The 15,798-nt window shown below is 42.9% G+C and overlaps 1 long non-coding RNA gene across 1 annotated transcript in view; it reads left to right on the top strand.

The window, feature by feature from the left end:
• Positions 1 to 1,011: 1,011 nt before the first annotated feature.
• Positions 1,012 to 15,798, top strand: part of LOC139363499 (uncharacterized) — a 93,048-nt gene continuing 78,261 nt past the window's right edge. The window contains exon 1 of the long non-coding RNA XR_011624011.1: positions 1,012 to 1,039. This is a non-coding gene — a long non-coding RNA (uncharacterized lncRNA). The remainder of the gene's footprint in view (positions 1,040 to 15,798) is intronic.

Consider the following 15,798-nt stretch of genomic DNA (forward strand, 5'->3'; position numbering starts at 1 on the left):
TAAGGTGGCTATTATTATGCCTAATTTTAGGATAAATAAATAAAGTTCAGAGAGGTTAAGTCACTAGCTGAAGGTCACAGCACTAATAAATTGCTAACAGGGAAGTCTAGCCTCACATCGGATCGAATTCAAACCCTCTCTTTTGAGGCTGTGCAATATAATAGAAAGTGGACGAGTAAAGGCAGGCAGAGGGAAGATGAACTGAAATGACCCAGGGAAAGATTGTAAAGACGGCACTTGGCCAGAGAGAGAAAATGCCAAGAGTGAAAGACGAGAGCTGTTCTTTTAGCAGAGGGAGCTGAGATTCCTTGACAGATAGTAACACTAATCTTCACTTGTCCTTTCTTTAATTTTTTTTTTTTTTTTTGAGACGGAGTCTCGCACTGTCACCCAGGCTGGAGTGCAGTGGCGTGATCTCGGCTCACTGCAACCGCCGCCTCCCGGGTTCACGCCATTCTCCTGCTTCAGCCTCTCGAGTAGCTGGGACTACTTACAGGCGCCCGACACCACGCCCGGCTAATTTTTTTTTTTTTTTTTTTTTTTCTTATTTTTAGTAGAGACGGGGTTTCACCATGTTAGCCAGGATGGTCTCCATCTCCTGACCTCGTGATGCACCCTTCTCAGCCTCCCAAAGTGCTGGGATTACAGGCGTGAGCCACCGCCCCCAGTCGTCCTTTCTTTAAATTTTTAAGGAAATTGGGAAAGAGAGAAAAGGCAGATGTTGGAAATTCAGCTGGAGAAGGTATTTCGAGGCGTCACTTTGTGCTGTCCGCAGTGATGGGAGCTCTCAGTGTGAAGCCCTAATTTAGGCTGTCCAGAGAAACCCAGCCAGGGAGTGTCCTGTTGGCAGAAGGCTGGGGAGGTTTATAGGAGAAGGGCCCTGGAAAGAGAGAAGGGATTTTGAATTCTGCCTTGGCTGAGAAACCAAACAAGTATTTGGCAGCAAATCTTTACTACAATATATGCTCTCAGCTGCTCAATCATTCTGCTGTCCCTGGCCGTCCATTTCAGCTGACCTACCAGGCAAACCCTCTAAAAGGTGAGCTCTCTGGGTGCTGAGAAACGGGGGACCAGACCGGCTGCAGCTCCTTAGACACAAACATACTGATCTCTGACTCCACGTTCTTTAGAATGGAAAATCCGGCCCTTAGAAAATAAGCAGCCATTGATAAACTCCGGGTAAATCTTGTCTAACTGGCAAGGAGCACAATGACTTCCAGGCTGGGGGTGGGGCAAGGCAGCGGCTGAGTGTGTTTGGACCATATTCCCCCTTTCAAAGGCCCCCAGGCCAGCTGGAGGCTTTACAAGGGCCCCCACTCAGGCCAGCCAGCAGGGAGTTGAAGTAATCTAATTTTAATTATGTGACAAATGCATGAAGAATCATTTAAAGGTCTGTCAGAGGGAGAAATGGCTCCAGTCTGCCAGGACTCCTTAGATGGTAATAAAGAAACCCGTGGCCTAAATGCTGGGTTTTGGTGCTTAAAAAAAAAAAAGACTCACATAACCAGATTGCACACTATTGAAACAGACATAGGCTATGAGAGGACATTCATTAGTCAAGGACAAAGACACCCCACAAGGCAGCTGTCTACATGAGCATAAGTCTACATTTTTATTGGTGTTAAATCGTCTTTAAAAAATATGATGATGATTCTCTTTTGTCTAAAACCAAACGAGTGAACATAGCTATGGATAGTGCCAACAACAAATGACTTATAAAGCACTTTCATATACATTATCCAGCTGAGGCTTCAAAAACATATCTTGGCTGGGCGCGGTGGCTCACACCTGTAATCTCAGCACTTTGGGAGGCTGAGGTGGGTGGATCACCTGAGGTCAGGAGTTCAAGACTAACCTGGCCAACATGGTGAAACCCTGTCTCAAAAATTAGTTGGCACGATGGTGTGCACCTGTAGTCCCAAGTATTCGTGAGGCTGAGGCACAAGAATTGCTTGAACCTGGGAAGAGGAGGTCGCAGTGAGCTGAGATTGCACCACCACACTCCAGACTGGGCGTGAGAGCGAGACTCTGTCTCAAATAAACAAAACAAAATAAAACAAAAAACATGATCTTGTTGAATCTTTAAGGAAAGTTCTTAGTTTTAAGTAATAAAGACTTGATTTCTGAAATCCCAATTTGGTTTAATTTGCCACTAGTTATAACTTATATCAAAATGAAACTAAATGTCCTTTCATCTAAAGCAAGGTGGCACTTTTTTTTTTTTTTTTTGAGATGAAATCTTGCTCTGTCACCCAGGCTGGAGGACAGTGGCCCGATCTTGGCTCACTGCAAGCTCCGCCTCCCAGGTTCACACCATTCTCCTGCCTCAGCCTCTTGAGTAGCTGGGACTACAGGCGCCTGCCACCACGCCCAGCTAATGTTTTGTATTTTTAGTAGAGGCAGGGTTTCAACGTGTTAGCCAGGATGGTCTCGATCTTCTGACCTCGTGATCTGCCCGCCTAGGCCTCCCAAAGTGCTGGGAATACAGGTGTGAGCCACTGCGCCCAGCCGAGGTGGCACTATTTTAAAGTTCTAAGAGCCTAAAGCCAAGACGTGAGTCTTCTTTTAAGTCAGCCAGTCTTGACGAAAAGATCTTTGAGGATGGCGGCCATCTCCCAGCAGCCCACTGCTATAGAAAGGCTCTGGCATCAGGTAAATGAGAAGGCAGTGTTGAAATCATTAAGCAGATTAAGACTCTTGGCTTTTTCAAAGGTATTGCTACATTTTCCTCAAATTCAACACAGAATTCTGCCCAGAGCTCCACCCCAGGTCAACATAGTAAGGTTTACTGAAAAGTTTGTCGCAAAACATGTGAGACAAGCAATGAGTGGGAACCTCAGAGAATCTGGACACGTAGATGCAAAATTATTCTGCCTTGGGATGTTTATATCCAATGTGTCTTTGTAGCTCCCAGCAAATGGGAATGTAGCCTTCCTGTGTTGATTTCTAAAGTAGCAGCCATAGGTTTTCTTCTCTCTGCACAGTGTTCCAGTAAGAAGGGTAACATAATCTTTTCTCATTTTCTCCAGGGACAAGGTTAGTCAGGTAATGCTAGGTTATGCTTCAGTAACAAATAAACCTCAAGTTCTCAGCAGCTTAACCTGACAAAAGTATACTTCTCACTCATATCACAGCCTGAGGCAGGCTCCTCTTAGCAGCTCTCTAAACAGTGAAATCAGAGCACTTTTAATGCAAAACCGCAATTACTTTTGCACCAACCTGATTTGGCCAGTGATGATGCCATCTGCATTCTGTACCTTCAAGGTCACTTTGGAAAGGGGAAGAGAAGACGAGAGGAAACACATTAGCTTTCAAATGCACAGGCTTAGAAGTGAGTGACAAAAGCATCCCTTCTTCTTGAAGCTCGCTGTCCAGATCTAACCATGTGTCCCCAACCCAACTGCAAGGAGGTAGGGAAATGTAGGGAAGTCCACCACTATTTGGGAAATATTAACCATTTCTGCCCCTAAGGAGTCTACTCAGAACCATTCCGCACTAACACCCTAGTCTGGTTATTTTCATGCAAATGAGAACTGGTTCTTCCTCACAAGAGATTGGGTTCATACAATATAGACAGTATTTGGCATTACTACTGACCAGGAATAAATTTTTTCTTGTTCTTCTCATATAGCTGTCCATAAAATATTTTGATTTGAAATTCCATCTGCAACAGAGTAACAAAAATTCATTTTTTTCCTCTTGTAGTGCTAAGAAATTGACTAGTCAAATATATATGGTAATTCGTGGATGCTTATTAATAAAATATATATATAAATCACTAAAAGGTATAATGTTGGCCCAGGAACACTGCATCTAATTTACAAGGACAGCAGTCAGTCCTTGGAATAGCATTGTAACTTCCAACACTAGGTTCACATTTACGCAATGCTCACTTATCTAGGACCAGTCTCAGGGTGGGTGATGCCATCAAGGAAAAAGTGAAAGTACTTAAAAAGCAACACAATTCTCCATTTTGAATTTCTCAGAGACTATCAAAAACAGATTCTTTTCATAATCCACAGCATCACTTATTTGTACCCTTTTTCTCTCCTATCTAATCATCTCACATGCCACGGTAAAACTGTTACTCATACCAGAATAAAACTCTTTCAATAAATAGCCAGTGCAGCTTTCTAGTATCACTTCTATCTTCCCAGTGGGTCCATCTAAATTCTCTTCCATCTGGGGAAAGCCGGGAGGAAGAAGGTTAAAAATCAAGTAGACAAATACAAAGTTCCCTTTAGCAGTGGGGAAAGGGGGGAAGCTCTGAATATTCATATGTTAATAATTTGTGGCCCCAGGCCAGGCACGGTGGCTCATGTGGGTAATCTCAACACTTTGGGAGGTGGAGGTGGGAGGATCACTTGAGGCCAGGAGTTCAAGAGCAGCCTGGGCAACATACTGAGATCTCATCTCTATAAAAACTAAAAAATTTAGCTGGGCATGGTGGTCCACGCCTGTGGTCCTAGCTACTTGGGAGGGTAAGGTGGGAGGATCACTTGAGCCCGGGAGATCAAGGTTGCAGTGAGTCGTGATCAAGCCCCTGCACTCCAGCCTAGGCGATAAAGTGAGACCGTGTTGCCAAAAACAATTAAAAAATAAGAAAAATAAATAATGTGTGGCCTTTCACATTTGTAGATCCTGCAGTCCCTTGGAAGTATCTTGCATATTCCTCGTACTTAACAACTCTTCCCACAGGCCTACTTCTTCTTCTTCTTTTTTTTTTTTTCCTGAGATGGAGTCTCATTCTTTTGTCGCCCAGGCTGAAATGCAGTGGCGCCATCTCGGCTCACTGCAACCTCCACCTCCCGGGTTCAAGTTATTCTCCTATTTCAGCCTCCCGAGTAGCTGGGACCACAGGCACGTGCCACCATGCCCTGCTGTTTTTTTTCTATTTTCAGTAGAGACGGGGTTTCACCATGTTAGCCAGGATGGTCTCAATCTTCTGACCTCATGATCTGCCCGCCTTGGCCTTCCAAAGTACTGGGATTACAGGCGTGAGCCACTGTGCCTGGCCACGCCTACTTGTTTAATAACTCACCACACCTCTCGTAATCAGCAGCCCAGATATGAAGTTATACTTAGGAATGCCTTTGAGATCGCAACAGAGAAATGAAAAAGTTAAAGTGGAGGTAGAAATAATTTTGAAAAGGAAATAAAAATCAGAATTCCTCTCAGTAGAAAAACACCTATTTTCTATCCAGTCATGAAGGGGAACTTGAGTTTGTGTTTTGGTACCTTCATTTCCCATTAGTTCAAAATTACGATGCAGAGTTTCCTTTCATGTATTTGTATTTCCCACCCCATATGGCGTGTGTCACTTAGTCTCACAGAGAATCCCCATTGCTCTTTTGGGTTATGCATCCTCACAGGTGGCCTGCTCCAGCAGACTCTGCAGCAGCTCCCGGTCTCTGTAGCCCTCTCCTTCACATAGACGGTGACAACTGGCTCCTCCGCAGCTCTCTGATCCTAACGCTTCTGCTCAGTAGCACTCAACCCTGGCTGCTTATTGCAATCATTTGGAGAGCTTTGAAAAATCCTAGGGTCCAGGTGCACCTCAAACTATTAACTATGAGCATGGGACCCAGACACCTGCATTCTGTACAGTTCCCTAGCTCTGATTGTGACGTGAAGCCAAGGTTGAGAACCATGGCTCTGGCCCAGTATCAATCTCTCTCTCTCTCTCTTTTTTTTTTTTTTTTTTTTTTTTTTTGAGAGAGACCAGCCTGGTCAACATGGTGAAAACCTGTCTCTACTAAAAATACAAAAAGTATCTGGGTGTGATGGTGCGTGCCTGTAATTCCAGCTACTCAGGAGGCTGAGGCGCTAGAATTGCTTGAACCCAGGTGGCAAAGGTAGCCCAGTGTCTCTTAAACTTTAAAGGGTATCAATTCCCTGGCAGTGCCCATGAAAAATGTAGGTTCTTTTTCTTCTGAGAGGTTCTAACTCACCTAGTGTGAGGTTAGGTTCAGTAATCTATTTTATAAGCACCTTGAGGGAATACTGATGCAAACGGTTTCCAGACCACCCTTTGAGAAACATTGCTTTTCGAGGGCTCAAATGCTAAGTCACACCACGCTGCTGTTTCCATAAGCACTTAAAATATTTTTAAATTAATATTATAGAAACTTTCTTTTTTCTTTTTTTCTTTTTTAAGAGATCAGGGTCTCACTGTGTTGCCCAGGCTGGTCTTGAACTCCTAGGGTCACGTGATCCTTCCACTTCTTCCTCCCAAAGTACTGGGATTAAAGGCGTGAGCCACTGTGCCTGTCCGGAATTTTCAAACATCCATAAAAGTAGAGATAATGGTATAATGACTGTTCTAGTCATCTATTGTTGCATAACAAATCACTTTAAAATTCAGTTGTTTAAGACAACAATCATTTAGTTTGCTCATGAATCTGTAATTTAGGGAAGAGTTAGCAAGGACAGCTGGTCCTTGCTCCATCTGTCATCAGCTGCGGTAGCTCAAATGGGCCTGGAAGATCCACTTCCAAGATGGTTCACTTACTTATAATAAACAGGCAGGTTAATGCTGGTTATTGGCTGAAAGTCAGCTGGGAGGGCTGGATGGGGATCTTGTTTTCTCTCCGCTTAGTTCTCGTTAGAAGACTGCTTGGGCTTCCGCACGGCATGGCAGCTAATTTCAAGAGTGAGTGTGCCAAGAGGCAGAAAGTAGAGGCAGCTGCCACTTGTTTAAGACCTGACCCAAGAAACTAGCATAGCATAATTTCCTTCAGATTCTATGGATCAAATCAATCAAAAAAGCTGCCCAGATTCAACGGTGTAGGAAGTAGATCCTATTTCTTGTTGAGAGAAGTGTCAGATTTGTGGCCATCATTAATCCATCACCTAGCTTTACTTACATCTATTTTTGTACATTGGCCTTTTCCTATTCCTGAGGCCAGAAGGTCTGCCTTGAACCCAATTCTGCAAGCAGATTCCATCTTTTTGCGTTGATCTAAGTCCTAGTCAACTTCCTTGAGGCCACCTTTCCCCTGTTTTGTTTGGATCTCTGAAAATTAACAGCCCTTTGGTTTCTAGTCTGTTCTTTATCTGCCATTTGGGTTCACTGATTCTGGGTTGCAGAGCTCCCCAGTATCCACTTTGCATTGTCTCACCAATCAGAATTCAATCTCTGCTTGTCTCTATACTTCTTCCTAGCTTCCGGAGCTAGGTTTATTCTTCTAGTACATTTACCCATTCAACAAAGAGGAAGTGGAATTGTTGAAACTGTATCTTTAGGTCCTGATTCCTTCAGGTCAGCCTTGTACCATTGTAGTTAGATAGAACATGCCGGTCATCTCTGAGATAGCTCCAATCTTTTCACATACCTGTCTTTCCTCCTTACCACTTTTCTTCATTTAAATCACAGAATCTTAGAATTCCAGAGCAGGAAGTGGTCTCAGACTATCTAGAACACAACCTCAAGTTTTATGGATAAGCACATCTGTGTTCCTTCCCCCATATTGCCACCTTGATGCCCTTTGATTTTGAGATCAGTTTTTCACTTCGTCTTGGTAAAACGACTTTCCTATTCTCCTATTCAAACCTCTCTTTTTCTGGGGGGAAAAAAAAGAAAAAAGAAGAGTAAGAAGTAAGGCTAACTTTATATCCCTGAAAATCACTAGTGGGTAAAATTGGGTGGGGTGTGACAGAAAGTAAGAAGTCTCTATGTTCTCCCTATAGTAAAAGAAAAATAAACCTATTTCCAAATTATTTGAACACATTCATGTGTTTGTATGCTCTTTGTGCTTTCTATTGAGCAGCCTTGACAAGTGAGTCACTGGCAAACAACATTGCTGTTTTCCCACTACGCTGTTAGAAAGAGGGAGTGTGCTTCGGAGACAATGATAATGAAAGTGTAGGACTGTGGCTTCCAGGGCCGCATCTAGCAACTATAGCAATCTGAGTAAGCAGCACAATGCTTGCTTCCAAATTAACGGAGGTGCACAATGGGGAAGATGAGGGTGAGTAAGAAGATGAAGGCTCCTTAGGCTGACAGGGCCCCTGCTTTTTTGTCTTTTGTGGATGTGGAAGGAGAGTTAATTTGGCTTTCAAGAAAGTTACACTTTAGGCCGGGCGCGGTGGCTCACGCCTGTAACCCCAGCACTTTGGGAGACCAAGGCAGGTGGATCATGATGTCAGAAGATAGTGACCATCCTGGCTAACACGGTGAAACCCCGTCTCTACTAAAAATGAAAAAAATTAGCCAGGCGTGGTGGCGGGTGCCTATAATCGTAGCTACTCGGGAGGCTGAGGCAGGAGAATGGTGTGAACCCGGAAGGCAGAGCTGGCAGTGAGTGGAGATCACGCCATGGCACTCCAGCCTGGGCAACAGAGCGAGACTTCGTGTCAAAAAAAAAAAAATTTACAGTTTAGAATAGTTTTATACTCCATCTGCGGCGTCTCCTCCAAAGCCTCAGTTCTTTGAGCAATGTGGTACACCATAAATATTGATTATATGGTATACAGCGGGTACACCATAAATGTTGATTCCTTATAATTAGTGCTGTATGCATGCGTGCATGTGCACACACACTCACACACACACACAGCTTCTGTCACTCTTGAGATTGTCCTAATTCATTAAGAAAACACATGAATTGAGTGACTATTGTATGTCAGGCACTGCCTTAGATAGGCCCTGCAGATACAAAGTCATACAAACACGATTCTGTATCTCAAGGGTACCAATAAATAAACCTATGATTATTTTCAAATACGTTGAGTGAAATGATTGGTGCCTTTGAAGATGGACTGTTTCAGATTTTAAAAGAGCATAACTCTATCACTCATTAAGAGCTATTAGCAGCAACCCCCCTTTTTTTCTTTCTTGAACATTTTCTTCTTTCTTTCAGGCTCCCTAAAGAGGGAGTCAAAATTATGTTCCCTAAAACAGCCTTCTCAATCATGCTCTATGGTGGCTCCCTTGTTATTTTTATGATATTGACTCAAGGAAGCATAGCCTTTGAGAGCTGGAAGGAACGTTGGATACATATTCCTTTCCCAGTGTTCTCTTTGAAACACGTGTCATGTTACTTTCCATTTCGTTATATATATTACGCAGCTGTTCAAGTTCGGCAAGTGGGGAAGGTCATTGATATAAATAGGCACCTCACCAAATGAGGAGCGTGCTCCCGGGACCTTTGGAAGAGAAGGACCTCATCCTGTGAGTGCTGCCATTGTTAGGAAGACGGAGATTTCCTGTTCCTCCTCGCTTCTTAGGCATTACAAATGGAAAGGGTGAAAATAATTACAGAAATGGAGGGGAGGCAGAGGACTCTGAGAAGCGAATTCCTTTGTCAAGTTATGTCCTGAGACTGGTGTGATGTCTCCAAGGTTCAAGTTCTTGGAAATGGCTCAGAAAAATGTTTTTAATAAGCAAATGCCTTGGGGAAAATACAGGCATGTCTCCCAATATGATTAACTTACTTTAGAAGCACAGAAAAACACAATCCAAGGTGTTAATCACATTTCATGAGGTCTTTAGTCAGAATATCATCAGAGGCCTGGAGCATAATTTAATCAGGTTGACTAAATAAAGTTAAGTAAAGTTTGATCAGGTGCAGTGGCATGCCTATAATCCCAGCACTTTGGGAGGCTGAGGTGGGAGGCCAGGAGTTCGAGACTAGCCTGGGCAACATAGCTGGACTCCATCTCCACAAAAAATAAATAAAATTAAGGTTGGTATTAACTTTACCTACATTTGTAATACCATCTATTTTAGAAATATTTAGCAAAACAAAACAAACAAAAAAAAAAGAAAAAGAAAAACACAAGTACAGTGGGAAAACACTTTTACTAAATTAACAAAATGGTCATATGTTTACTATATAAAATTCAGTAGAATATTCTTTGTGATACTGATACCGTGCAAGGATACATTACTCAAGCATGGAAAAGCTGATAAGATAATAAGAAATTAATAGGTTAAAATCTAAATGGAAATAGGAACCAAGAGGACTAAATGGAAAGCTATGTGCCAAAATCTCTGGTACCCGGAGGTCCTATTTGAATATAGGATCTTTAAAGAGGTAATTAAATTAAAATAAGGCTGTTAGGGTGTATTCTAATCCAATATGACTGGTGTCCTTCTAAGAAGAGGAGATCGGGACACACAGAGAGACCCCAGTGCACGGAGCAATGACTATGTGAAGAGGCAGCAGGTGGGTGACCCTCTGCAAGCCAAAGAGAGAGGCCTCAGAGGACACAACCCTGCCAGCACCTTGATCTGGGACTTCCAGCCTCCAGAACTGTAAGAAAATCAATGTCTGTTGTTTAGCTTTCCAGTCTGTGGTATTTTGTTATGGCAGCCCTAGCAAAGTAATGCGCCTTCCACAAAGATGCTGGGGCTCAGCAGAGCAAGAGGAAAAAGAAAAAGTCTCTGAGAACTTGTACCCAGCAGATGAGCCCTTCTGAATATCTGCAGGTCAATTTGATATTATCTGAGTGGTTAAAAAATTGAAATTCTGAATTTAATTTAAAAGTCGTCCCACAGTGTTACTGCTTCTAGGCACCCAGAATATGCAAATACACATCTTGTTAGGAGGAATATGCCTTTATCTTACACATCAACAAATTCCAACAATGTAGGCTACATGAATGGGTCTTGAAACAGTATGCTTATTGAAATAATCCAGGCACAGAAGGACAAATATTCTATGATTCCATTTATATAAGATACCTAGAACAGGCAAATTCATAGATATAGAAAGTAGAATAGAGGTTACCAGGGATGGAAGAAAAAGGAAGGGGAGTTACTGTTTAATGGGTATAGAGTTTTAGGTGGGAATGATAAAAATGTTTGGGATAAATGTAGTGGTGAAGTTTATACAACATTGTGGATATATTTAATGCCACATAAAATTATGAATGGTTAAAACAATAAATGTTATATGTATACTGTACCATAGTGAAAAACCACAGATTTTAAAATTCTCAAATACAATATCTAAAGAACAATGAAGGCAATTAGACAGAAATAAATAAGACATGTGCATAAGAAATGAAAGAAAAAACATCTGGCAGAAACAGGCCTGCAGCATCTTCAGCCACTGGAATAATTACTCACCTTTTGAATAAACCCTCTGCTTATTATGTATAAAGAAAAAAGGCAAGATTGAATCTGAAAAAAAACCTAGACTATAAAAATGATATAGTATATTTGAGAAGGAACCAAACAGATACTCCATAAATAAAACATAGTAATTAAAATAAAGCACTCAAAGGACAGGTCTAAAAGCAAGTTTAGGCCGGGCACGGTGGCTCATGCCTGTAATCCCAGCACTTTGGGAGGCCGAGGCAGGTGGATCACCTGAGGTCAGGAGTTCGAAACGAGCCTGACCAATATGGTGAAACGCCATCTCTACTAAAATCACAAAAATTAGCCGGGGATGGTGGCGGGCGCCTGTAATCCCAGCTACTCTCCTGCCTCCTACTGAGGCAGGAGAATTGCTGGAACTCAGGAGGCAGAGGTTGCAGTGAGCCAAGATCATACCACTGCACTCCAGCCTGGACGACAGAGTGAGACTTCATCTCAAAAAAAAAAAAAAAGATAAAAAAGCAAGTTTAATATAGCCTATTACTGAACTGGAAGATAGAGAAATTATCCAACATAGAGTCAAGAGACAAAGAGATGCAAAAGACAAAAGAGATGCTAAGAGAAGACCCACAAAGGATAGGGTGAGAAGGTGCACCCTATGTCTAATCAGAGTTCTGTAAGGAGAGCAGAGCAAGAATGGAGCACAGACAATACTAGAGGAGATAATAGCTAAAATTTTTCCAGGAATTATTATAGGCACAAATCCATAAATTTGAGAAGGTGAATGAATATAACATGGAACAAATAACAACAGTCAGAGACATTATAATAAAACTGCAGAACATCAAAAGTAAAGGAAAATTTTAAAGTAGCCAGAGAAAAAGGATAAAGTACCTTTGTTTCAGTTATCTATTATATAACAAATGACTTCAAAACTTAGTTGCTTAAAAGAGTGATGATTTATTATTTATCACAATTCTCTGGTTTGGTGAGGCAATTCTACTGGTCTTGTGTGGGCTCATTCATACAGCCGTATTCTGTATCCCCTAGTAGGTTACATAGGGGCTGGGTTTAACTGGGATGCCTGGGATGGCTTGATCTCTCACTTGCCATAAGATCTTTCGTCATCAAAGACAACAGACTGAGTTTCTTCACATGACAAAAATAGCATTCCAGGCCAGGAGCAGTGGCTCACACCAATAATCTTACCATTCTGAGAGGCCGAGGCAGGCGGATCACCTGAGGTCAGAAGTTGGAGACTAACCTGACCAACATAGTGAAATCTCGTCTCTACTAAAAATATGAAAATGAGCCGGGCATGGTGGCGGATGCCTGTAATCCCATCTACTTGGGAGGCTAAGGCAGGAGAATTGCTTGAACCCGGTAGGTGGAGGTTGCAGCGAGCTGAGATCGCACCACTGTACTTTAGCCTGGGTGACAGAGTGAGACTGCGTCTCAAAAAAAAAAAAAAAAAAAAAAAAAAAAAAGCATTCCAGGAGGGAAAACCCCAAAATGCAGATACTTACGTAGCCTCTGTTTGCATCGTATCTGTGGATGCCCTATTGGCCAAAGTAGTTACCTGGCCAAGCCCAGAGTCAATATGGGAGAGGACTACGCTATGGCATGAATATCGGGAAGTGTGATTCATTGGGAGCCACAAATACAGTTGATTTTTGAAAAATTCGAGGGTTAGGGGCATTGACCCACCCTGCGCAGCTGAAAATTCATTTATAACTTTTGATTCCCACAAAACTTAACTACTAATAGCCTACTGTTGATCAGAAGCCTTTCCGATAACATAAAGTTGATTGGCACATATCTGATATGCTATGTGTATTATATCCTGTATTCTTACAATAAAGTAACTTAGAGAAAAGAAAATTTTAAAAATTGTTATTTAGAAATTCATAAGAATGAGAAAATGTGTTTACTATTCATTAAATGGAAGTGGATCATTGTAAAGGTCTTTATCCTCATGGTGTTCCATTGAGTAGGCTGAAGAGAAAGAGGAAGAAAAGGAGTTGGTCTTGCTGTCTCATGGGTGGCAGTGTGGAAGAGGTGGAGGAGGTCGAAAGGGAGGTAGGAGAGGCAGGCACACTTGATGTAATTTTTATGGAAAAAAAAATATGCAGGCTGGGTGTGGTGGCTCACGTCTGTAATCCCAGCATTGTGGGAGGCTGAGGTGAGTGGATCACCTGAGGTCAGGAGTTCGAGACCAGCTCGGCCAGCATGGTGAACCCCCGCTGCCCCCCATCTCTACTAAATATACAAAAAATTAGCTGGGCGTGGTGGCGCACACCTGTAGTCCCAGCTACTCGGGAGGCTGAGGCAGGAGAATTGCTTGAACCCGGCAGGCGGAGGTTGCAGTGAGCCAAGATCACACCATTGCACTCCAGCCTGGGTGACAGAGTGAGACTCCATTTCAAAGAAAAACAAAACAAAACAAAACAAATTAGGCATGGTGGTGTGCATCTATAGCCCCAGCTACTCAGGAGGCTGAGGTGGTAGAATTACTTGAGTTTGGGAATTTGAGGCTGAAGTGAGCTATGATTGTGCCACTGCACTCCAGCCTGGGTGACAGAGTGAGACCCTGTCTAAAAAAATTAATAAAAACTTATTTTTCCTACTCTCATACACTACTCAACACCTCTGACATCAACTGTGTGTGTGGGTTTTCCCTACACACCAAGAAATTATCTAGCAGATACCATTTGGCTGTGTAATAATCTAATTCATTCGGACAATAGCTACCTGGAGATAGCATCAGCTCCCGTAGGTTAAAGGCGCAGTTCCAGAGGATGCCAATCAGAAGCCCCATGTTATGTATGACCTGTACTCCTGATTGACAAGCTGTAAATCAGGGTTCCTATGACCTCCTCCTCAGGTTCGATTAGAACTCAGGGAAACACTTAACTTATGTTTACTCATTTATTATAAAAAATACAAATGAACAGCCAGATGGAAAAGATGCATAGTGTAAGGTATGGGAGAAGAGACGTGGAGCTTCCATGCCCTTCTTTGGGCACCACACTACAGGAACCTCAACATGTTCAGCTCTCTGGAAGCTTTTGTGAACGCTGCCCATTTTGGTTTGTATGGAGGCTTCATTACATAGGCATGATTGATGAAATCCTTGGCCACTGATGATTAACAGAACCTTGATCCCCTTCCTCCTCTCCAGAGGTTGGGGGTGAGATGGGGCTGAAAGTCCCAACCTTCTAATCCTGCCTTGGTCTTTCTGGTGACCAACCTCATTCTAGAGCCAGCCAGTCACCTCATTAGCATACAAAAGACACTCTTACTATTTGGGACATTACAAGAGTTTTAGGAGCTGTGTGCCAAGAACTAGAGGCAGAGACCAAATATACATTTCTTATAATATCATAGTGTTTTTCTTTTAAGTTCTTGATGACACCCTCAGGACCCTTGGGTCTAACCTCGGACATCTCTCCTTTTTGATAGAAAATGGCCCTTGGCCGGGTGCAGTGGCTCACGCCTGTAATCCCAGCACTTTGGGAGACCAAGGCGGGTGGATCATGATGTCAGAAGACAGTGACCATCCTGACTAACACGGTGAAACCCCGTCTCTACTAAAAATACAAAAAATTAGCCGGCTGTGGTGACAGGCGCCTGTAGTCCCAGCTACTTGGGAGACTGAGGCAGGAGAATGGCGTAAACCCGGGAGGTGGAGCTTGCAGTGAGCCGAGATCGCGCCACTGCACTCCAGCCTGGGCGACAGAGCGAGACTCCGTCTCAAAAAAAAAAAAAAAAAAAAGAAAAAAGAAAAAAGAAAAAGAAAATGGCTCATGTTTGCAGCTGTGTGACATTCTCAGCCTTTTTCTGCCTGTAGATGATTGGGGGCTCAGAAACAGCCTTTCTTTTGAGCTATTCTTCATTGCTTTGAGTCCAAGCAAGCACAATTTCCTTAAAAATATGTTTGGTTTCTTATGACTCTAGATGGAATTTATCCCGTGTTCCAAAAGCCATGAGGCCCCAAGAGGCCAAGACAGACCTCTGTCTACACTGGGCACATCAAGCTATTGTGGGTCACTACCCTTATGATTCATGGAAGTCCATTTGGCTTGCTAATGGGATCTACTAAGTACTGCCTTAACTCTTTGTGGGGTCTTAATAAAGGAATATACTGCCACACATGAATTTCCTCTTTATCTTAAGCATGTTTTACTTTGAGAATTTTTTTTTTTTTTTTGAGACGGAGTCTCGCTCTGTCACCCAGGCTGGAGTGCAGTGGCCGGATCTCAGCTCACTGCAAGCTCCGCCTCCCGGGTTCACGCCATTCTCCTGCCTCAGCCTCCCGAGTAGCTGGGACTACAGGCGCCTGCCACCTCGCCCGGCTAAGTTTTTGTATTTTTAGTAGAGACGGGGTTTCACTGTGTTAGCCAGGATGGTCTCGATCTCCTGACCTCGTGATCCGCCCGTCTCGGCCTCCCAAAGTGCTGGGATTACAGGCTTGAGCCACCGCGCCCGGCCTACTTTGAGAATTTTTTACTGGCTGAAGAAACTGAGGATGAGAACAATTTTATTTCACAATTCAGTAAGTCCTGGGCACTCGGGATTTCCTCTGAATTCTACTTGCAGACTGAAAAGTTCTTTCTACTTCCTCTCTCTTATCATGTATACCATGTGTCTTATCATATGCAGCTAAAGGAGGCCGAATAATACTTTCAGCATTCTGCTGGCCGTTTTAGCTACAACTACAACTATAACTAAATGAGGTCCATTTTCCCCTCTTC

This window comes from Macaca nemestrina, chromosome 5 (genome assembly GCF_043159975.1).
Source record: "Macaca nemestrina isolate mMacNem1 chromosome 5, mMacNem.hap1, whole genome shotgun sequence".
NCBI classification, from domain to species: domain Eukaryota; kingdom Metazoa; phylum Chordata; class Mammalia; order Primates; family Cercopithecidae; genus Macaca; species Macaca nemestrina.